Genomic DNA, 24,747 nt, shown 5'->3' on the forward strand with positions numbered 1-24,747 from the left:
GAAGGAAAACGATAGGGGAAAAAGCTGGGGAAGGCATCGGAAAGCCCAGAGAACACGCAGAAGAAAGTTCGAGGAAAATCGGTGACTGAGAAGACTGAAACAGAGAGCGCGAGATACGCGGTACCACCATGCAAAGTGGCGGGCGCGTCTCGCTGAAAAGGCCGCTCGCCACGGAGAGGAAGGCAGGTGCAGGAGGAAGGAAGACAGGACCCGGGGGCGCCGCCGGCGGACAACCAGCCCAGTGAAGACCACCGAGCCGCCCGGGAGAAGGAAGAAGACAGAGATACGCGCCGCAGCGCTGTGCCGAGATAGACGGAGGAGGCGCGAACGCCCACAGACCATAGCACAGGCCGCGGCAGAGCGGGAAGAGACCAGGCGGGCAGCGGCGGTGTCGGAGTCCTGGAGGGTGCGCCCCCCCTGACAGTCAGCAAGGGGGGGCTGGAGGTGCCGAGGGCTCCAGCCGGGCACCCCCTGGAGGACTGGCTCCCCCCGACAGTAAGCACGGGTGGCAGAGCCTGAGCAGAGGCTGGTAGTCGGGGCACCGGGAGCCACAGCCGGGGAAAAGAAGAGAGACCCCGAGGCCAGAGGACGAAGGGGGTGAACGGAGCATTCGGCCCCGACCTGGGGACCGTTGGACAAAAGAGGTGCCTGAACGCCCGACCCAGGGCACGCCCTGGGGATCATAGGACATACGTGGGAGGACACAGCCCACTCAAACTGTCTCGACAGAGACCCTGGAAGTGCCACGAACCACACAACGGGCGGGCCTACTCCCATACACACCTGCACGGAAGAAATAGCCAGGGGCACACCACCCCACGGAAGACGGGGTGAGACTATCCGCACAAGAGGAAGACCACAGTAAAGACCCCGGCCCAACGCAACAACGATAGGCTACCACTACGAAACGGCAGGAGCAGGATCCGTATACTGGCATACAGCAACCGGAGCCAACATGCCAGATAAACCAAGAGGTGGCAAGGGGAGGCAGACGGTCATGGAGTCATTTGCCCGAAAGAATGAAGATCAGCAGCATGAGGCGGCTGAAATGGACACGGCAACGTCACAAGTGGCGCACGGAGAGATCAAATAGGTGGAAGGAAGTATCCTGGAGGCCATAGAAGCACTGAAGACTTCGATAGAAGGCAAGCTGGATGCAGTAATCGTAGATGTGGGGCTGCTTCGGCAAGACACGAGAAACCTGGCGGAGAGAGTGACAACGGTAGAACAACAGGTACAGAGTAATACAGCGGATATGACCACCTCCCAATCACAAATGTCAGAGGCACTGGAACATCAGTACGCTAGAACGCAGAGCCGAAGACGCGGAAAGCAGGGCTAGACGCAACAATGTACGCATAGTGGGGCTGCCGGAGGGGGAGGAAGGCAGAGATCCCACAAACTACATCGAGAACTTACTGATCCAAGCAGTGGGAGCCGGGACCCTGTCCCAGGGTTTCGTTGTGGAAAGGGCACATAGAGCATTAACTAAGAAACCACGCCCGGGGGCACCACCGAGGCCTATGATCGCAAAGATCATGAACTTTAAAGACAGGGAAAAAATCCTGACGTTCTCGAGAGATGGTGGAGTCATAACCCGGAACGGAGCCAGGATAACCATCTACCCAGACTACACGGCGTTCGTGCAAAGGCAGAGAGCTCAGTTCTGGCCGACCAAAGACCGCCTTCGGGCTGCAGGCGTGAAGTTCATGCTACTATACCCGGCTAAGCTCAAAGTGCTACGTAACGGAAGGGCACAGATCTTTGAGACCACAGCGGACGCCCAACTGTGGATGGACCAACAAGGGTTCCCGCAGCCGGAAGGGGGGAACAGACGAAACAGAGAGGTGCCCCGACGTGGCAGAGAAGGAGATTGAAGACGGAACGCAAGACCCAGGCGCCCGGCAAACTGGGCGAGACAAAATCTGAGGAACACTGCAGCGAGCCACAGGTTTCTACACCACCTCACTGCAACTAATTTAAAGACAAAACGGGAAGAAGACACAATGATACTCCCTGTGGAAGAGTGAAAGATCAGGATAACCAACAGCTCACAAGTTCAAGGCCTAAACCAAAGAATTATACCGGGAGTACAAGACTTCTGGAACTGGACCGCCAAGACCCACAGTAGGAACCCCAAGCAGAGACAATGTTTATAGTGCCAGTTCTAAGGCCCTACACCGCGACAAGTGCGCCTGAGGGGAAGAAGGCGGCACCTGGAGAGCGGTGGGGCCCGAGCAGGGGGAGGGAGGCTGGGCGTTTGTTGTTGTTGTTTCTAGTTACAGTTGTTAGGAGGCTAAGTTTGCAGGGTGAAGGCATGAGGGAAAAAGGACATGGCAGACAAAGAAACCATGGCGAAGGCACGGAAGGTGGACACGCGGGGCAGACCCCTGGCGCCAGGGGTCAGCGAACCGCACTGAAGGAAAACACCAATAAAAAACCAAACCCGAGAACCGCAAGAACAGCTAAACCCCGGGGAAACGCAGGGGAAGGAGGACGTGTGAACGACACAAAGTATCACAGGAGAGATGCGGGACGAGGACCCCCGGAAGAGGCACGCCAAGAGGACATGAAAGTATACGGGCCCATGGGATGGAGGGGGCCACTAACGCCTGCCCCACAAGAACCGAGACGACCTAAACATCGTTACATGGAATGTTAGAGGGCTAAATGCATACGTCAAGAGGCTGAGGGTCTACACCTGGTTAAATAAAACGAAAGCCCACGTTGCAATGCTGCAAGAGACGCACCTGACGGTCGGAAAACAAACCAAGGTGGCCAAGAAATGGGGAGGTCAGATGTACAGCTCAACGTACTCTAACTACGCAAGGGGGGTGACAACTTGGATCGCTCCGAGCATCCCATTCCAGCTCATCAACCAGGAAAAAGACACTGAGGGTAAGGTCCTGATTGTCCACGGAATGCTGGAAAACCGGGAGGTGTGCCTGGTGAACACCTATGCCCCCAATCATGACGCAACAGCCTTCTTTGAGTCACTCACGCCCCGGCTGGCCCCGTACAGGAATGCTACGATCATCTGGGCTGGAGACCACAATTGCACACTGGAACCCCGACTAGACAGGTCGGACGACAAGCATAAACGACCAGCGCCACCAGCACGGAGGTTACGTAAAATACTGGATCAGCTGGAACTGGAAGACATCTGGAGGAAGGTACATGAGGGGGAAAGGGGATACACACATTACAGTGCTCCGCATGGGACATTCACGCGGATTGATAACCTTTTCACGGGAAGGGAAACACTAGGCAAATTCACTGGGGCACATATACATGCACGAACCCTGTCTGATCACGCCCCCCTGAGAGTCACATGGGCACATACACACAGGGGGGCCCCCACGCCCACTTGGAAACTAAGGGCAGAAGCACTGCTGGACGGGGAATTCCAGGAACATATCCAAAGCACGATAGAAGACTACTTTGAGTATAACTCGGGTAGCGTGGACAGCACGGTGACGATCTGGGAGGCCCTTAAGGTGGTGGTCAGAGGTGCGGCAATGGGGAAGACGGGAGGACTCAGGAGGGAAACCCTAAGACAACTGGATGCGTTAGAAAGGAAGATTGAGAGGGCCGAGAAACGGGCGGGGGAAAACGGAGGAGAGCAGGATGATCTTACCACCCTGCGGCAACAGTGCATGGTGACTTGGGAAAGACTAGGGCGCCTAGATTATGGGAAGTACATACAGAGGCTGCACGCAGAGGGGGATAAGCCCGGCAGGCTCCTGGCCTGGCTAAGCAAACAGGAGGCCAAGCGGGAACCAATTAATGCAATCCAGAATAGTCAAGGGGAGGAGGTAAGGTCCCAGGAGGGTATAAACGAGGTGTTCTCGCAATTTTACGAGAAGCTGTACACAAAGGTCCAAGAGTGGGAGGAGGGGGACCTGGAGGATGCCTTTGCGGAAATCAGGCTCCCGCAACTCACCGAGGAGCAGGCCCAAATGCTGGATGCTCCCCTCACGGTGGAGGAACTGGCGGAAGTAATCACTCAACTGCCGACAGGGAAGACCCCGGGGCCGGATGGGCTACCGGGGGAATTCTATAAGAAGTACAGAGACAGTTTAGCCCCTAGATTGCTGGAAACATTGGAGGAGGCATATGAGACGGGGAGGCTCCCGAATAGCATGTCGGAATCCATTATAGTGCCAATACTTAAACCAGGGAAACCACCCCTCGAGTGCGGGTCGTATAGACCAATTTCCCTGATAAACCAGGACTCCAAGATCCTGACAGCGGCATTAGCTAATCGGCTCAAGAGAGTGATACCCACCCTGATCCACACTGACCAGACAGGGTATGTACCTGAACGGAACACGACATGGAATCTCCGGAGACTCCAGTACGTCATTGATAGGACTAACCAAGTAGAGGGGGAGTGCGCAGTAGCTTCACTAGACGCAATAAAAGCGTTTGATTCGGTGAACTGGGACTGGCTTTTGGGAGCACTCGCCCACTTTGGGATAGGGCAGGGGTTCCTTCGATGGATAAAGTTGCTCTACAAAGACCCGAGAGCAAGGATCAAGACGGGTAGGCTTGTCTCCGGGGAATGGAGGATAGGGCGAGGTACGAAACAAGGGTGCCCGCTATCACCAATGCTATATATTCTAGCTTTGGAGCCATTCGCGGTGTTCCTAAGAATGGATTATATGGATACGGGCATAGCGATTGACGGGGTGACACACCAGATATCGATCTACGCAGACGACATACTGCTCTACGTCCAGAACCCACGTGCCCACCTACGAGATTTACTTGAGGCACTAGGAGCATTCGGTAGACTATCGGGAATCACTGTTAACAGGGAGAAATCCTCACTGTTCCCCCTGGCGGGCCTGCGAAAAGTGCCACCAGATCAACTGCCGCACCTGGGCCTCACATGGACCCCGACCACCTTTAGATACCTGGGGGTGGACATTTACCATGATACCACGGACACACACATAGCCAACACGCAGGCGGCCCTGAACAAAATTGAGCACGCCATGCAGTTCTGGAAGACCCTACCACTGGGGATGATAGGTCGAGCGGCCTTACTGAAGATGACGGTCCTGCCCCGGCTCCTATATTATTTTACCAATATCCCTTACAACATCCCGGGAGCTTTCTTTAAACGCTTGCACACCTTGGTGAGGACCTTCTTGTGGGGAGGGGGGAGAAACAGGGTAGCACTGACTACACTACAGAGGAGCCACGAGTGGGGGGGCATCAAACTCCCAGACTTTTTGCATTACTTCCTAGCGGCACAACTCCAATTTGTAGTGAGATGGCTGGGGGAGGATATTTCCATTGACGCAATTCTTCTCCGACCAGCACTCAGGCAATATTACCTGAGGGAACTCCTGTGGATGCCAGCTGCCCAGGCTAGGGCTCTTCCTAACATGGCCCAGCTGGGCCGAACGCTATGGGAAAGAGCCTGGAAGACGCAAGGCATACAGGACCCCTGCTCGAGACAGATCCCCTTGGCGGGTCTGGTAGATACCCGCATAACAAGCCTGGCCACGTACAGGACACAATGGGAGGACAAGGGGGTAGCCCAAATAGGGGACCTGTGGCAAGAAGGACAGTGGGTCGGATTCCAGTCCCTGGTGGAGGAGCAGGAGGTGCACAAGGGCCAGTTCATCCTGTATAACAGCTTAGTACAAGCAATAAAGAAGAGGTGGGAAACCATGCCGGAGGCGGAGGCAGAGGATACTGGGGGTGCGCTGGATACCTGGTATGACATTTCTGAAGGAGGACACACCGTGTCCAGGCTCTACGAGCAACTACTGGGTTCCACTAATAGGAAGATACTGAACGTGCGGGCAAAGTGGGAAGAGGAGCTCCAGCAGCCCTTCCAGGATGGAGAATGGAATAGAACCCTCCAATACACGAAAAAAGTTTCTAGGAATGCCAGGTTCAGACAGCTGCAAATCTACATAGTCCATAGAGCATACCTAACTCCCAAAAGAATGACGAAGATAAGAAAAGGACAAACTCCCAGCTGCCCACGCTGTCGGGAAGAACAAGCAGACATGGTGCACATGTTCTGGTCGTGCCCCAAAATAACAGAGTTCTGGAATATGGTGAAGGATAAAGCGAGGACGGCAGGACTCCATATGCAAGCCTGGTCACCTAGGTCTTATATACTGGGCCTGTTCCCGAGGGGGGACAGGCGGATGGCACACGTGGCAAAAATGAAAGACCTGATGACGATACTGGCGAAGCGCCGCATAGCAATGGCATGGAACACGAGGGAAGGACCCTCGACAGAGGGCTGGTGGGCAGATCTACAAAAATGGGCGATAGCTGAAACGACTGTCTGGACGAGAGCCACAAATAGGGGAGAAGGCAATAGCAGAGCCAGAATACTGGCGTGGAACACCCTGGTGCATGACCTGTTCGGAGACGGGGTGGAAAACAACAGGAGTGACTCAGACGACTCAGAAGGAGGACAGGCTGGCCCGCCTAAACCCGGGGGCGGAACATAGACCAGAGGGAACACAGTGAGTGAGGAGGAGGTGGCCTGGCCGGGGCCGGAGCAAACAATGGACAATATAGACACAACTCCAAGGTGCCAACACATGTGCTCACGGACAAAGAGAGGCCACTCCCAGGGGAGAGAGAGGGGTGGGCGGGACGATGGTTTCTCTGTTATGAACTTAATAATCTTAGGCGAGTGGCCCATGGCGATAATGGACCACGGACATAAGCAATTGCCTTCAAGGGGAGGGGGGAATGAGGGGAGTTGGGAATGCATTTTACCTCTTGTTGTAAAACCAATAAAAAGAAGTTAAAAAAAAAAAAAAAGTATGAACCCTTCATTGAGCAACTAAAAATTTGCAAAAAAACACATAAGCAAGAGAGTGTTGAGCGAGAAATTCAGTACTCTGCATCACAGGACACACATAAAGAGAGTGCACAAAACGTGAGACACCTTCAACACAAATTGAAGGATCAGACTATTCACAGTACAGTGTTATAGAATGAGATTATGGCCTTTAAACAGACCATAAATTAAATGAAACGTAAAAACTGTTATTTCATCATAAAATAGATTGACTCACAACAGATGTTTGACCAAATGCATCAGGATTTAAATATTCTGAAGCAACATAAATTACAGCTGATCAAAGACCTAGCACAGGCAGTGCATAGTAGAGATGCTCATGAAAGAGAAATTTTCAGTTTAAAAGAAAAGCGCTATGAACAAGCACACACAATGCAAGACTCTCAAAGAAAACATGAACGTCTGCAGGAAGAGGCTCAGACAGTGAAAGAGCGATTGGCTGTGCAGAACAGTGTGATAGAAGCCAGCCAAGCTGCTGTGTCAGATTTAAAAATCCAACTTTCTGAATATAAACAGGAAACCTTGGCAGAGAGAAACACCTGTCCAAAATGCAATACGAAACCTGAAAATACAAACAGGCATCTAAGCACCCTGACCAATCAGCGTATGTGATAGGGCCCTCTGATCAAGGAGAGATGCCCCTACCTCATCACAACCTCCCATGTACAGACTGAAACTGACCTCATGCACACCACTTATAGAGAGCAGGGAAATATGAGGCCAGTGGCATCACCTATTCCTAGCCCATCTAGTCTGGAAGGCCAGTCTTTATCTGACATTGATGAATATTCACCTTTACCAAACAGAAGGGAAGGTGTCCTGGGAGACCAAAAATAATCTTGTGAGTAATTGTTACCCTGGAAACTCATATGACGAGAAAATCAGAGAGTTCAACTTGCGAAAAATGATCTTGCAAAGGGAACAAATAACCCGGTTTGCTAAAAAAGAAAAGCCAAAACTTCCCCCTAATAAGGGACATTCTAAAAGCCTCCATGGATTCAGATGAATGGGGGGATTTCCCCAGACTACCTGGAAGGTGTATAGTACCCATTAGAAACAGCCCGAAGATGAGACTGTGTTCTATCCTGTGCCTAAAAATGATGACAGGGAAAGTGACCCTGCGATTTCACGGCGGCACAGTCGAGGGGAGTCCAGATCCTGTGATTCTGGGAGGTATTCCCAATCTCATAGAGATAGGGAGCACTTAGGAGACAGGGAATTGAGTTCAAATAGCAACTCTGAATCAGAAGGTGAATGGACTCAGATTGAAAGGCGTAGAAGTACCAAACAAAGAAAGGGTTTTGTTAAAGACCCCGTCAGACATAAGAATCCTTAGTATTAGTTTGGGAGCACTTCGTACTTTATGAGCAAATATGTCATCATTTGAGATCCTCTGCACAGCCCAATCAAATGGTAGTCAGGCAGGATTCCTGAACAATGACCGCTCTGACCATGCCACCTATGTAAATCCTCAATATAAGGGTACAACACTGATCCTGGGGTATGTGTACTCCCCTGGCATAAACAGGCGGGCCAAACCATGCAAGTACATCCCCAAGAAGCTTCCCTCCAAACTTCTCGCAGGAGAGAAGAAACGCTCCACCTCCCAGCCTGCATTTTTTCAACTGGTACCCTCAAAATCAGAAATACCAAAACTATCCTCCTCCTTCTACCCGGTTCCAGGAGCTGCTCCGCTAGAAGGGACAGTTACCCTTTTAGGGAGCAGCAGAGGGGTGAGCAGTGACCTCCCTACAACCCTGAGTAAGTTACCCAACTGGAGCGGCAGGTCCAACAGTTGACTGACGATCTTAGGCCCATTATCTGTAGAACACCCAACCTGTCTAGGCTCAACAGAGCACCCCAACACCCAGGTCTGATGCCCTGGGGGTCAATGCCTGAAGGAAAGTCTTGACAGTCAACAGGTTCCTGAGGATGGGGTCTTGGTGGAAGGGAGATGCCACGCACTTGAGGAAGCTTCCTTTCTTACCAGAGAAGAACCCCTGGAAAACTCTCAGTGTGATAATAATTTTTCTACCCCAGGGATTTAGAACCCAAAGAGCAAAGGGTAAGTAGAAGAGGTCAAAGAAGAAACCACTTTGTGGAGGAACGCAACATGATAATCCACTTTGAAAGAGAGAATCCCTGGAGGATTCAGGTAAATAAATTGTCTCATTCAGGAATGGGGGATCCCTCCCAAAGACAAATGGGTCCTAAAAGACCATGAGTCCCATAGGGTAAGTATAGAGACTGACTCAGAGTGAGAGATTCCTAGACCCCAGAAATGTGAGCCAAATAATGCAGACACTGGTGAGGTATCCTCCCCACAAACAGGTTCTGAGAACTGTCTTTAGGTAAAGAGGGACTGAGAAAAGTCTGGGGAGAAAGAGGATCACCCAACTGTGCACATTGAGAAATGTAATTTCCTTCCTATAGATTTCCGATCTCCAACACAGAAAATCATCCAAGATCACACAGTGGTGGAGTTCAATATCAAGAAAATGACTGCCAATCTGGCAAATAGCTCACGCTTTCTCTGCACCCTTCAGGAAAAAGAGGGCAGATTTGATGCCCCAGTCAAGGTACAGGGTCAGTGTGAATTATCATCTCTGTTGGATAGTGGATCGCAAGTCACTCTTCTGTCCAAAATGGCATTAGATCAAATGAATATAGGAAGGGGGGGTCCCCAGATTCCCCTAAAACCTCTTCCCAGACATATCCCAAATTTTGATGGAATGATATATCTGTCGAAGGGACTGCCGATCTGGATATAAAAATTGGGGAACATCTTTTAAAATATCCAGTGATAGTCGTGACTCCAGAGGGCACACCTTGTTTACTGGGGAACAACCTCATTCACAGGTTATCACCTCTGATCTACTGTGTGAACAAGGTCCTCTTGACCCTGACTAGCCAGCCTATAAAACTAAAAATTAGTGTATACTATGTGAGTTCTGAGAAAGTGGAATTTCACTCCAAGAATAATCAGGTCCCAGATATCACCATCATCTCTGTAAGAGAACAAACTGGTGATGGGAATAATTCTCAATTCCTCCCAGTTTTAAGTGGTACTCCACACTGGAAGGAAACACGTTAAGGTTTTATATGAATCAGAATCCTGAAGAAACCCCAAGTCCCATGAAAGAAGACTATGAAAAACCTGCTCAAAGTCTGACCGACATTCAAAAAAAGGGCGAACACTTATGTTTTCCCATTCAGATAATTGAGAGGGAGGAGCCAGTGCTCGCCAAAGTGTGTCTGAATACTGGAAAAAGCTCAGTCAGCAAAGGATTATTAGGATACTCACAAAGGATCAGACCATTTGCAACTTTAAATTGATAGATAAATGTGAAGTGGGTCTGGAAACACCACATTTTAAGCATGTCGTGCCTAGCAGGTGTATGCTAAAAATTTCCATTGGCAACAAAACTATCGAACTCAATTTTTAGGTTATTAAAAATGTCCCTTCTGACTTTTATTTGGGTAGAGACATTCTCAATTGATTCGAACTTTTTCTAGATTTAATCAACAACAAAGTATGGTCACGACTGGGATAACCGAAATAGGGTTTAACAACACTGAAAAAGCATTTTGGTCAGCTCAATTGCTGCCTTATGCAGTTGATATTCAGGTGCAAGAAGGGGTTACAATCTGTAATGCTTTAAAACAAAATGTAATTCCCAAAAATATCTCAGTCTCAGCTGGCCCTTAGATCTTGTTAGGGTTAATTTCCCATCCTTCCTTCTTCAAATCAGCAATGATTGTTTCCAACTGATTTTACACACTGCGCTTATCCTTGCCCTGAATTAGAATATCATCAATGTAATGTGAGATTTGTATGTCAGGCTTCGATGGTATTTTGTCAAAGTATTCTGCCGCCAGCCGGTGACAGAAGGTTGTACTATGCAAGTACGCCATAGGCAATCTTGTGAAGGTGTCGCCCACCTTTCTTTGCCTAAAAAGCATGGAGTCTGTGTGAAATGCCTTCTGGGTGCACTCAGAACAGCAACAGACACTTTTCTTCCTCAGTGAGATTTGCATTTTATGGAAGTCTGAATTCTGTTTCACGGGGAAACATGTATTTCAGCAAGGCTCATTGCTTATATTAGTCTGCAGTGTTTCAAGGACTATTTTGCCTGATAACGTTGCCAGAGCTGAACGTTGTCTTTTGTGCTCCCATGAGAAAGAGAACTGTTTACCTCTTCAGATGACCATGGGGTGTTCGGCCGCCAATCCATGCGAATTGGCAACAGGTGAACTTTGAGAGCTGGAAAAGTACTACCCTGCATTTGTGGGACGTTTACATTCGGGAGCACCGGATAAGGCTCCCAGAGAAAAAGCTTCTGTGCTGGGGAATGGGTGGGTGCATCTTTTCCTTCTGGTCCGGTGTGACAGATTCTCTCTGCCAACCTGGTCTGGAAGCTGTCTAGTGAAGTTCTTTGGTGAGATGAAGTGGCTTGCAACTGTGCCAATGGTGAAGTATTCTATCTAATCTACTTCTATTTTTTACTAAATTCTATTCACTTATGTATACTTTTTTGGGATTAACGAACAGCCCTAAAGAACCAGCTTTACAAGTTAACTGAGAGAGTTTGTGAATTCTTGCTTTTCAAGTGTACAATGTATTTCTATGATTCCAAGATGGCCGCCGAGCAGGGAAGACGTGCGTGAGCTTGCTCCGTCTCCCGGCTCGGGGCCGACACATCAAGACAGCCAATAAAGCAGCCGTGGCCTCCGGTAGATAGATGTCATCGGTGGGGAAACGCTGAGGATGTGAGAGGAACGGAAGCGAGCCCCCCCCTCGCCCCCGCCTACCCAAGCCAGTGCGGCGCCGAGAAGGATACGGCGACACGGGCCCACCCTCTGCAGACCCCCGCAACCGGGCGAGTACGGCGCCGGGCGGACCCGGAGCGCCGAGCCCAACAAGAATTCAGCCAAGCGGGCGGCAACAAGGAGAGACTCCCCCCAACCCCCGAGCGCCCAGCACAACAGCGCCTAACGCGGCACAGGAGCGGGAGGAGGAGACGTGGCCCGGCCCCCCCCCGGAGTAATCGACGAGAACCGGGCGCGGAGTGAAGGCGCAAGAAGCAGACATAGAGGAGCGGAACCCGGACACGGCGCCCGCGCCGGCCACGGACCCCCCCCCGCGAGAAGAGAGACATCCGGGGTCTTCGGCTCTCCGCCCCCATCGACAGCCCAGGAGACACCGGCGAGTGCACGGAGCACGGCGCTCGCAGAAGACAAAAGGTGAGGAGGCACCCAGAGGGAGATCCCAGGGGAGGAAGGGGCGCAACCACAGCCCTCACTAAACGGTCCCAGATCACTCCCAAGCAGACGGCAGGCAGAGGCTGAGAGACGGAAAGGTCTATAAGCCACCCCAACTGGCCGGATTGGGAGACTGACACCCACGCCCCACCCTCCAACATCAGCACATTTAGGTGGAGCCCCCAAAAAAAAAAAAACCCTTAATCAACCCGCCACCCAGTGGCTTCATAAAGCGACAAGAGGAGCCTCGAGACTGCGACACCCCCCAATCGCCCTAAAGGACTCATCCCAGCTAGGGAGAACGCACAGAAAGCGGCAACCACAAATAAGAACTGAAACACGAGCACACATGTCAAGATCCAGGAGCAGGAAATCAGAAGCCATAATACACAAAGGGAAACAAGACCAGGATCTGGCGCAGCTCTGGGGTGCCGAAACACAAAGCAAAGGGAAAGTGCCAGCCCATAGAGAAAAAACAAGGCCCACAAACACTGAATCGACCGTTCCAGACATGGCAACTAAGGAAGACATGAGAGATTGGTTCAAAGAATTTCAGGACCAATTTATGACCTCAATGCACGCACAATTTGAGACCATGAAAACAGAGCTGAAACAGACAGTACAGGAAATGAAAGTGGACCTGGCCAAACTCGAAGAGAGAACCGACACACTTGAAAGAACATTCCAGAACCTGGACGAAGAAACACAACAACGCGCGGAAACACAAGAACATCTGGTCAGACTCTCACACAATGTATTTCTATATAGTGTATTGGGGAATATAGACATCCGTCTACTGTTTGGAAAAGTAACACATATTGGCGCCACAAACACTTGGCAGCCTTGTCCTATTAAATTCTAGGCAGGCAGCAATCTGTGCTTGTACCTTGAAACGCACAATTGATGTTGCATGTATTTTTTCCCCTCTTTGGAGGGAAAGCTTTGCTGTGTTGAAAGAAGTTTGCGTACAATTGTTTTTCACTGTCTTCATTTAGATTGCGGTGTATTATTCATTGTACTTGGATCATTGTAAATTGCTGTAATTATGCATTCATTCTTTAAGAAGCGAGATAACGGTTCTTCCGCTGGCGGAGATTCTTGTGATGTTATAATTCCTGGTTGGTCTAAATCTCTTTACAATTTATTAGCTAAGGAATTTGTGTGTGCTGCTGGTTTAAATGAGCCGTGGGATGAATCATTGAACAGTGCAGAGACTGCTGACATTGTATCTTGTTTACATACAATCCCAGTATTAAAGAGGAATGAGTGTGCAGCCCTGGGGAGGCGGTGCTGGGCCATTCTACAAGCTTACCTAAGGATACATTAGAAAAATATGGAATTAGAGACAGATGTATTGCATTTGGAGGAGACGTTAGGAGCCAAAAGACACATTTCTTTGATGCAACAATTGCAGTTGAAAATATAGCATGACAAGGCCTCTAGGTATCAAGAAGTGGCTGAGAGGGTTGCTGTCCGTGTTGTCCATTACAAATATAGGAAGTGTAGGAGCTGTGTTGACAAACATAAGGTAGCTGCAGTAATTTCCACTGCTGATGCGATTTGGAATCCAGATTTATGGGATGGTGATGTATGATGTTCCAGTTGTTCAGATTCTAGCACTGAAGTGAAGCTAGAATCTACACTGAAACAGGATGAGAAGAATGTTATTGCTAACCCAGTGACTAGTTGGAGAGCGGGCCCTCACCCACACAATTCAGGGGTTGGTGTGGTGGATTTGACCACACTGGACGATTGCACACAACAGGAAGTGGGTGAGAGTATTATTCTACTGAGACAGAAGTCAGGAGAGTGCTTGCTGACCTGGATGGTGCTCATGTATGATGGTGGTGAGGGGCTTTGTTAGTAGATTCTATAGACTCACCACACTTCCTGCCTTTGTCCAGTGACAACAATATAGAGGAGGTATTGCAAGCTGGGCCTCCACCCGATGCGAATGGGCAAGCTTTGCAGTTATCTTTGTTGAACCTAGCAGCTCAGGTGTGTAACTGCAAGTTGTCCTATTAACTCAGGTTGGCCCACTGAAGCAGAAAAATAGTATACTTTAAAGGAGGCCGTTCAAAAGATCAGAGAACATGCTATGAAAGGAGCTGTTCATGTAGATGAGCCAGCACATATGGAGGTGGTGCCACTGTCAGTGTCAACCAGAAATATCGTTATCAGAACTGCCCTACCCGCATATAAGAGTGTCATTATGACTTTGCTGGTAGGCATGACTGGCAAGCCAGCTGATGAAGTAGTGGATGCTATACAGCAATTTTCAAATCTGGTGAATGAGACAAAGGTGAGGACAAACCTCAGGAGAGAGAGGGGCCCAGTGAGAAGAGAACAAAAGGCAGGAGAACAGATAGCAGTGATTCCCGGGTGTCAAGAAAGGATGTTTTTGACATTGTTGAAAAATGGTGTGCCACAGGAAGAATTGATGGTATTCAAACCTGGGAGATGTATGAGTGGTACAAAAAGAGAGGGCTTGCTGGGAAAGAGCACAATAAACAAGTCAAGAGACAGGTGGTGTCCAAGCAGAAAGGTGGCACTTCACCTTCAGTGCCTCCTGAAGAGGAGCAGGGAGAAGGGTCCATGGGGATCCCTTCCCGGTACCAGCCAACATATGCTGTGTAGAATAAACAGCAGGTACAATGTTCAAGGCTGGGTCTGCGTACACTCATTCTAACTTTGAATAGGATAATGGCCAAGTCCCAGATGTGTCAGCTTACATAAAAGTTGACAGACAACCTCATGTTAATGTTAAGATATTTTGGAAGCCTGGGACACAGAAGAGGTCTGAGCTTTGATAGATACCGGGGGATAGGCCTCATTGATTCATGGAAATCCTTCAAGATTTAAAGGTTGACACGTTACCATTACTGTGCTGGGTGGAAAGAGACAACCGCAGAACAGACAGCAGTGTCAATGAAGATAGGTCATTTGAAAAAACAGAAATGTCAAGTATTGATCGTCCCGATACCTGAATTCATCATTGGGTTTGACATTTTGGAAGGATTGACTGTAGGGCTAGGAGATATATCTTATCAGTTTGGAGTGAATGCATTGACACAAGATATTGTAGGCAAATTTAAGATCCCTAGGGCGCATGTGCCATTGGCCCTGAAGCATGTGTCAATGAAGCAATACCGCATTCCCGGGGACATAAGAAAATGTCAGATACCATTAAAGAATATATATAGAGGCAGGAGTATTAAGGCCAGTCTCTACTGCTTGGAACAGTCCTGTCTGGGGATGGAAGCTGGAGAATGACAGTGGACTATAGAGAGTTTAACAAATACCCCCCCCCCCCCGTTTGGTTCCTGCAGTGCCAGATACTGGTACCTTGATTGAGAACATACAGAAGTTTGAGGGAACCAGGTACACTATACTAAATTTGGCAAATGCCTTTTTCTCTGTGCCAATTGCCGAAGAGTGCCAGGAGCAGTTCTCATTTTCTTGGGGTGGGCGTCAGTACACCTTCACAAGATTGCCTATGGCGTACTTGCATAGTCCAACCTTCTGTCACTGGCTGGTGGCAGAACACTTCGACAAAATATCATGGAAGCCTGACATACAAATCTCACATTACATTGATGATATTCTAATTCAGGGCAAGGATAAGCGCAGTGTGTAAAATCAGTTGGAATCAATCATTGCTGTTTTGAAGAAGGAAGGATGGGAAATTAACCCCAACAAGATTCAAGGGCCAGCTGAGACTGAGATACTTTTGGGAATTCAATGGCACAATGGGCATGCAGAGATAGTGCTGCCAGCCAGACGGAAAATACTCAAATTTACCACTCCAATGAACAAGAAACAAGCTCAGCCGTTCATAGGGCTGTTTGGATTAGGGAGATAGCATATACTACATTTAGGGCAAATCTTGGCCCCACTTTAGAAAGTGACATGAAAGAAATATAAATTTGAGTGGGGCAAAGAATAGCAGAGAGCATTTGATTTGACAAAGGACACATTGTAGTGTTTGCTTGACTTGTGGCCTTTGAAGTCAGTCAGGAGAAGAAGAGCTAAACGTATCTGTACAAGAAAATTATGCTAACTGGAGTGTGTGCCATAAGCAAGACAATAACCAAGGTCCTTTGGGGGTTTTGGAGTTGCAAATTACCTGAGGCAGGTGAAAAATACACTCCATTTGAAAAGCAATTGCTAGCATGTTATTGGACAGATCAATTGACAGCGGGTCATGATGTACTGATTAGACCCGAAATCCCAGTTATTCAGTGGGTGTTGAGCTCTCCTAAAACACACAGGATAGGTCACGCCAAGAAGCCAGTATAATCAAATGGAACCGGTGCATTCAAAACAGAGCAAAATCAGGAAAGGGTGGGGTTGCGAAATGATATGAGCAAGTGGCTAATATACCATCCTTAGATTACATACCACAGGAAGTGACCGAAGTACATGAGTCTCCAGTGAAATGGGGAGTACCTTATGGAGATCTGACAGTGGAACAGACAGAGCATGCCTGGTTTACTGATGGCTCTGCTCGCTATGTAGGAACTGAGCGTTACTGGAACGCAGTGTCATATAATTCCAAGACAAAAAAGATCTTAACAACGTCAGGGAAAGGGAAAAGTAGTCAGTTTGCAGAACTCTATGCAGTATATCAAGCTTTGAAACAAAAAACACCCGTTAAATGTCATTTGTATACAGATTTGTTGTCAGTGACCTATCGTCTAGCCGACTGGTTGCCAACATGGCAAATTAGTGGGTGGAAAATTCACTAAAAAGAATTGTGGGGAAAATAACTGTGGCAAGATATCTGGGAAATGTTATCACAAAGTGAAGTAACAGTGTATCATGTGGATGCACAGTGTACTACTGACTCATTAGAACATTGGTTTAATTATGTTGCAGATGGACACACCAAGATTTCATCTGTGGATACAGATGCTCAGGAGGGTGATTTGGAGGGTCTGACCAAGTGGGCTCACCAGAACTGTGGACACAAGGGAGAAAAAGCTACTTGCAGGTGGGCACAAGCTTGGGATATCAATATGCCTTTAGGGCTAGTGAAAACTATCATTTTGCAATGCCCTGTGTGTCAACATCAACATCATAGACCCATCCCTCATAATGTCAAGGGCACTTTGCGGAGAGGCAAGTTACTGGGTCAAATCTGGCAGATCGATTACATTGGTCCTATGCCAATCAGTAAAAGCTGCCAGTATATATATGTACCATTGTGGATTCCTTTTAAGGATATTTGATGGTGTTGCTATGCAAGAGGGCCGCCCAATTGAACACTATTAAGCAGTTAGATCAAATCATATTGTATTATGGAGTGCCCTTGCAAATTCAGAGTGACAATGGCACACATTTCAAAGGCAAGTTAATTCAGGAGAACACTGTTGACTGGCTCTACAATATCATCCACAGGGTGTGGCTCTGATTGAGAGGATGAATGGTTTGTTGAAAGAACAATTGAGTAAACCAGGTAGTGGCAGTTTGGTAGGCTGGCGTGAACGTGTGTTTGATGCTGTGAAAGTGTTGAACATGAACAATCGGCCATTGGTCATTGTCCGATTGTGAAACACCTTTAACGCGCCTGTCAACACCTACTGGGCAGATGCAACCTAATTCAGCTACAGAAACCCTAATGTTTTGGGAATTCCCACCAGGAGACCTAGCCCCACACTGCACAACTCCAGAATCTGCATGAGTAGACTTGCCTGTTCATAGAGAAATCAGATCAGAATCCAGATGTGCAATAGTCATTGAAACTAGGATTAGAGTACAGATTCCCTCATTGCCCCTAGATATAGACTAGCATTAAAGGGCATCCAAGTACTGGGAGGAGCGATAGATGCTGATTATCAAGGAGAAATCAAAGTCATTTTAATGAACAGTGGAAATCAGATTTTTCCTATCCATGTAGGCGATAGGATAGCCCAATTGATTGTCACACTTGTAAAACTGTCTATGACCTGAAAAGGAAGGACCCCTATGGTGTTAACTACTTGTGGGGACTGTGGTTTTGGCTCATCAGAACTCATGGTACGGGGTGCAAAGGTGTGGGTAGAGTGGTACACTTGATATTTTTTTCTGGGTTTGCTTTACAGATTCTGTGCCTGGCTGGTGTAAGTGCAATTGTAAACGGACTCCATTTGGAAGGGTCAAACAACACTGTAGAGGAACAAGTGAACACATTCTCCCTAGTCACCGCCCCCTTAACTCTGTTCTATTGGAATGACAGATGAGGAGCCACAATTGGGAACCCATGCACAAGTTTGTGCGGCATGCCCATACCACGTTCATTATATGAAAGACGATATACACTCAGGCAGCCATTCAGAGGATACCCTCACGTTGAAACAGTGGAGGAAATCTACCAAGAAGGATGACCCTTGCCGAGTTGCTGGAATGTAGCCATGAATAAAATGGTGCGCAACATGGATGTATGGTAAACAAAGTCTAATAAAAGCAGAAGAATGTCCCAAAGAAGATATATGAATCTATGCTGAAATTATATGAACATACTTAAAAATAATCATGTAAATGGAGTACTAAGACAAATATGTGCTCAATTATGTAGTATGTATGAACACAAAGAAGAATGAAGTGACCCACTCGTCAATAACTGGGAATACACTGAAATGCAAGGTAGAAAGTATGCATAGAAGCTTGTTTATGAGAGGTATATATTCAACGTTCATGATGACCATTAGAAGAAGATAGAGGACGGCTTATGTCAATCAATCCAGCTACCTCAAAATACAAGCCCTGGATCTTAATGTGAAAAGATGATAAAGAAGCTTTTTTCCCTTGCAAAATAGAGGAGTAAATTGGCTTGGAACCAAGGATGATATTTCGAGAGATGAAGGAAAAGCACAAAGGTAGTCTACAAACTGACCATGCGCAAAGACATATTTCTCAAAGATTAGGAGGAACAAGAACATTTACTGATGCCAAATATTGAACAATTAAAAGGGCATGAAGTTAATATGGGATAGAGTGATCAAGTCTCCAAAGGGCACAAGGAGCAACTGCATCCAGCATAATTGAATCAAATGGTGTTAAAAGAGAAATCAATATGGACAATTTCATGGTGACGAAGAGCTTGCAAACAAGGGCTATTCATTAAGCCCGAAGCTAAGATAAAGATTTCACTACACTCCCTTGAATATCCAGAGACAGTGCAGACTGATGAGGATGAACCAAATACAAGCTGCCCAAACAGAAGACATATGGATCTACCTTGCTCGAGAAGTCCACAATATTACCTATGTTTGTTTATCGAATGTGCACAATGGAATGGACCTACTAGCAACATGTCTGGTAGCGGTACCAACACCTGCTTCAACTTTGAGAAAGAATTTCAGCACCACTCAAAACGACTCTTTAGTGGAAGATAATGACGTCTGACAGCCATTTTCTATTCATGAATATTTCAAATTTTGCGAAGACAACAACCAAAAATTGAAGAATTTGACCAAAATATTTACATACAACATTGCTCAAGGTGATGTTTGTTTTCCCATGGCTTGTCAGCCAGAAGAGATTGGCCGCACATGCACGAACGTAGACAATACCATGATCTGTAACCATACAATTCTAGCTGCTAGTCATTTGAATTATGCAAAACGTCCAGTGGTATGGCTGTTTTCATGCAAAATCCCACCTTCACTTACATTCCTGCTAACATCTCAGGCGGACCATGTGCAGTGTCGCGACGAGCCCTTATTTTGTTTCCTTTGCAGTCAGTACTACCTAGAGGTAAAAGATCTGTTTTTGAATCTAAAGGGCTAACGCCAGATTGTGATTCAAATGTGCATGTATTATTTGAATTGTAACTCCTAGCTCTTGCATATTCATTGGTGGGAGTCTGGGGATCAGCTGCTGGGGGCTATAAATCTTTGATTAAGTAAGCATGTTCAGTAGTGAAGGGGTTAAATTATACCTATCAAGGCTCAGAATAATTCCTTCTACATAGCAAAACTATGACAAAGGCAGTTTTGCAGTATAGAGCTGCTATTAACTGTCTGTTATTAATGCATCATTTAGAGTGCAAGGCATTTGAAGGAATGTGCTGTTTCAATTTGAGTGACCATTACCAGTCTGCGCAAAACCACATCCAAAATTTGAAGGATTTGACAAAGCAAGTGACATCTTTTCATACTGGGAATTGGTGGGACTGGTTGTTTTCATGGATTCCAAATATTGGAGAAACCTTGCGTTATGCTTTTGCTTGAATTCATATAATTTTGATGATTTTGATTCTTCTTTGTTGTTGTTTGCAATGTATTTCTAGTTTACTTATAATGCTTTGTAGGTTTCAGAAGCTGATCTTAGTGCCACTTAATTATGGAAGTCGAATGTTCAAGGGTGGAATGTAATGCTTTAAAAAATGTAATATCTTTGACTAAAAACATGAAGCCTGTGTAAAATGCATTCTGGGTGCGCTCAGAACAGCAATGAAAATGTTTTCTTTCTCAATGAGATCTGCGTTTAATTAATGTCTAAATTCTGTCTCACTGGGAAACATGTTTTTCAGCAAGGTTCATTGCTTATATTAGGCTGCAGTGTTTCAAGGACTATTTTGCTTGAAAACATTGCAGGAGACAGAAAGTTGTCTTGCGTGCTCCCATGATAAAGAGAAGTGTTTACCTCTACAATCCATGGGAATTGGCAACAGGTGAACTTTGAGAGCAAGAAAAGTACTAACCTGCATTTGTGGGAGGTTTCAATTGGAGAACACCATATTAGGCTGACAGAGAAAAGGCTTCTCTGCGGGGGAGAGGTGGATGCATCTTTTCCTTCCGGTCCCACTGTGAAGATTCTCTCTGCCAGCCTGGTCTTGAAGCTGTCCAGTGAAGTTCAAGGACAGAAACCGAAACAGGTATTTCAGTAGATTCATGTGACTGTGCACGTACATCAATCCATTAAACCATCATACCGACATACCCAGAGAGGACTCCAGTATTTGTAAAACAATACTGGTTACCTGTCACGTCCATGGAGTCACTCACAGAGATTATTAAGAATTTAGAATCTCATGGGATAATCCACGGTACCTTTAACAACCTGGTACTGGGACACTAAAACAAATGGAGACTATGGGGCTCATGAGAGTTCAGCGGTCAAGAAAGAATGCTGGTAAAAATGGCAGTAATTCAGGCACCATAATTTTTTCCAGATTGGGGAAACACAGGTTTGCCAGTGGGGGCACAAATCTACTGTCAGGTCTGACCTGCCGGTAGATCTGGCCGCAAAAGGAATGCCAGAATCACTGGAACCGATCCTACTGGTGCAGGTAATTTTGGCAATCCTATCCCATGGAGTCAAATGGGACTACATGAAATGGGAATTTACCGGCGTATACGCCGCCTATAATATCCTGGTAATACCAGCATATCAGGCGGAAAGACGGAAGTGGCAGTTTCGCAGTATCTCGCCAGAATTAGCAGAGGGATACCAGGAAACTTGTAATGAGACCCTATGTGCTGACCTGAGGGAGTTGAACAAATCGGGCTGAATCTCAAGACGGGTACTTCCCTACATCAATAAGGGACTGGCACAGAACTAAGGGTGAAAAGTGTACACAGCCACTGATGTGACCAATGGCTACTGGACAGTACCCGTGAGTAGGAAAGAGCAATACAAGCTTGCTTTTACCTTCGGGAGCAGCAATTTACATGGACCCGAACATCCTTTGGTTATATAAACTCCTGAAATAAGTTGATTATCTTCCTGCATAAGACCATGGTCGATTTGAGCGAAAGGGAAATCCTAGCCTAAGTAGATGATGTTTTGATAAGGAACTCAACTGTGGAAGAACATATTGCAGAACTTTGCTGTGTTCTGACCCAACTGCAGAAAGACAGAACAAAACTGCCCTTTGAGACAGCACAATGGTGTAAGACCAGAGTGTACTTTTTAGGGCACAAAATGATGCCTGAGGGTCTTAACTATCAGGCGAAGAAGGTGGAAGCCTTATTGAAATGAAATAACCCTACTACTCTGTGAGAATTGAGAGGCCTTCTTGGACTCACTAATTATAGTCGAAAGTTCATTGAAGGCTGGAGTCAAGTGGGAGTGGGGTCCGGAACAATCCGAGGCAGTTAAACAACTGAAAAGAAGCCTTTTCCAAGCTCCTTGTATGGCTTACACCATCAAGAATGAGGCGATATTCTTTGAAATAGGCTTTTTAGATACCTGATTACCAGCAGCTTTGTACCCAAAGCACGACAAGGTTAACAAAGTTATCCTATATGTGAGAAAAATGTTGTCCTCTTTGGAGGAAAAATTAATTGACTGCAAAAAGGCACTCCTGGCAACGGTATGAGCATTAAAAAATTACCGTCCGTTTAACAAGGGTGAGCACATCATCGTAGAGATTCCTCATCAACCCTTGCAGTATTGACAGAGTGACAGGAACCCAGGAGGAGAATGCAAGTAATTCCAGAATTACTTCCTGGGTTCTGTCCACGCAAGGCTTTCGTATGGAGGTCAGATATGGCCAAAGCAAGAAGAGTCTTCTAGCGCAAGGATTGGCTGTCTTGCATGATTGTGCTCACGTAAACTGTCTCGAAGAACGAAGTTCAAGGACCAAAGACAATATGGAGGCATACCTAACTTCCCTGCACAAGGCATATGAAGAAGACACATGTCAGGGGATACCCACAGTTCACGTGGATGGGTGCTCCTACCATGTTGAGAATAGCAGGGGAAAAAGAGCTAGTGGCTGGCATTGGGAATGCCTGGGTGAGAGATACTCCGGAGCCCTCTGCTGGTCACCAATTGGACCCCAAAGTAGTTAGGTAGCAGAGTTGATGACTGTACACCGAGACATCCTCACTGCAGTACACCACTATCTCAAACAACTGCTGATAATCACTGACTCTGATTATGCCAGGATTGGGTTCATGTAACATCTGATAAACTGGAAGAATCGAGGCATGCTGCGTGCTAACAATAAACCCTTAAAGCATGGGAAGCTAATCCAGTCAGTTGATGATCTGGCGACCTATAATGAGATGACCATCTATTGGAAGAAGATAAGAGGTCATTCCAAAATAGAAGGGCCGGATAACACTGAGAATTAACTGGCTGACCAGCTGGCTAACACAGGAGCTCTGCACGGGGATTTAATAGAGGCAGAATCTCTGCTGGGTGAAATCAATGGTCACAGCTGTAACCAGTTCACAAACTCTTGCTAACAGTGGACTCTCAATTGCCCAATGGAGAAATGATACCTGGATGCAGATTTGATTACTGCAGAGAAACAGGACTGATCATTGGAAAACTCCATCGACATATTGAAGACCCAGTGTGTTTTCCTCTAACAGAATCTGATTATACCGGTAGAGAGGATCTCCAGGTGTTGATGAAGTTTTCCAAAATGTTCAAATCCAAGATGGAGTGTTTGTATGGAGATCCCTATCTGGATGTGACCAGTGGGTGGTACCTACCTCATTCTGGAGCCTGATGTTGAATCACGGCCAGGGGTTTTCACATGACATTGGGAATCTTGCGTGAAGTTGCATACTGGCCACACATGCACCAGGAGCTCAATATTTTTATATACATATATACATCTATATATATATATATATATATATATATATATATAGGGGTGTCTTGTGTGTGCACAATTTCAGCCAAAAATCCCCCACACACAGAGGTCCCCTACAGAAAAGGGGATTGACACTGCCTTGGTTAGATTTGCAAGTCGATTTCATTAGGCAAGTGATTCGCTGCTCTAGAGGAAACAAGTACATGTTGAATGTAACATGTTTGTTTACAAAGTGGGTAGAATGTCTTCCTGCCGCGAACTGTAAGGCGGAGACAGCTGCTGTGCCTATGATCAATCACATCTTCTCTTGTTTCGGCCTCCCACAAAGGATTGAGTCATACTGAGGAAGTAATTTTACCAGTGAGGTGGTAATTTTACCACAAGATGTGGGAGATTCTAGGGATAAATAGAAAACTACACATCGCCTACCCCTGGCATCTAGCAGAGTGGTTGAGAGATACAATAAAACAATTGTAAGCATATTGAAGAAGTTTGTGGCTGACTCTGGGCCCAGTTGGGACATTCTATTACCTCTTGTCCTCATGACTATTAGGTCTACACCATCTTCTGCAACTAAAATGTCTCACTTTGAGCTTATGACCGGATGAAAAATGCTCTTACCTCAGCATCTGCTACATAGAACTCAGGAGAAGACACTGATTAACGCGTCCACTACTCATGAGTATTTTGGAAACCTAAGGAAATCATTTGCTTATGCTCAGCACAACTTAGAAAAGTCAGCTGAAGGAATGAAATCATACTACAACCTGAAAACCACGAAAAAGGAGTATGAGGTAGGTGACAAGGCTTACCTATTTTCCAGAGAAATCAGATCAAGAAATGGAAATGTCTTCAATCTTGGCATTGTATTTTTGAAATTATGGACATAATATTACCTGTTGCCTATAATTCCTAAAAATAACACGTAAAATTCAGGAAATCACTAAAAACATGGCTCTTCAACACCACAGACTAAATCTAAAAAATAAAAAAAAACGGAAAAAGGATGACTAAAACCGGAAAGGATACGGACATCCCCAACCCAAGAGGGCAACCCCACGGCACCTGGACGAGTGACACCGGATAGACTGGAACACGGGCGGCA

This window comes from Ambystoma mexicanum, chromosome 5p, assembly GCF_040938575.1.
Source record: "Ambystoma mexicanum isolate Mex_15411 chromosome 5p, UKY_AmexF1_1, whole genome shotgun sequence".
NCBI lineage: Eukaryota > Metazoa > Chordata > Amphibia > Caudata > Ambystomatidae > Ambystoma > Ambystoma mexicanum.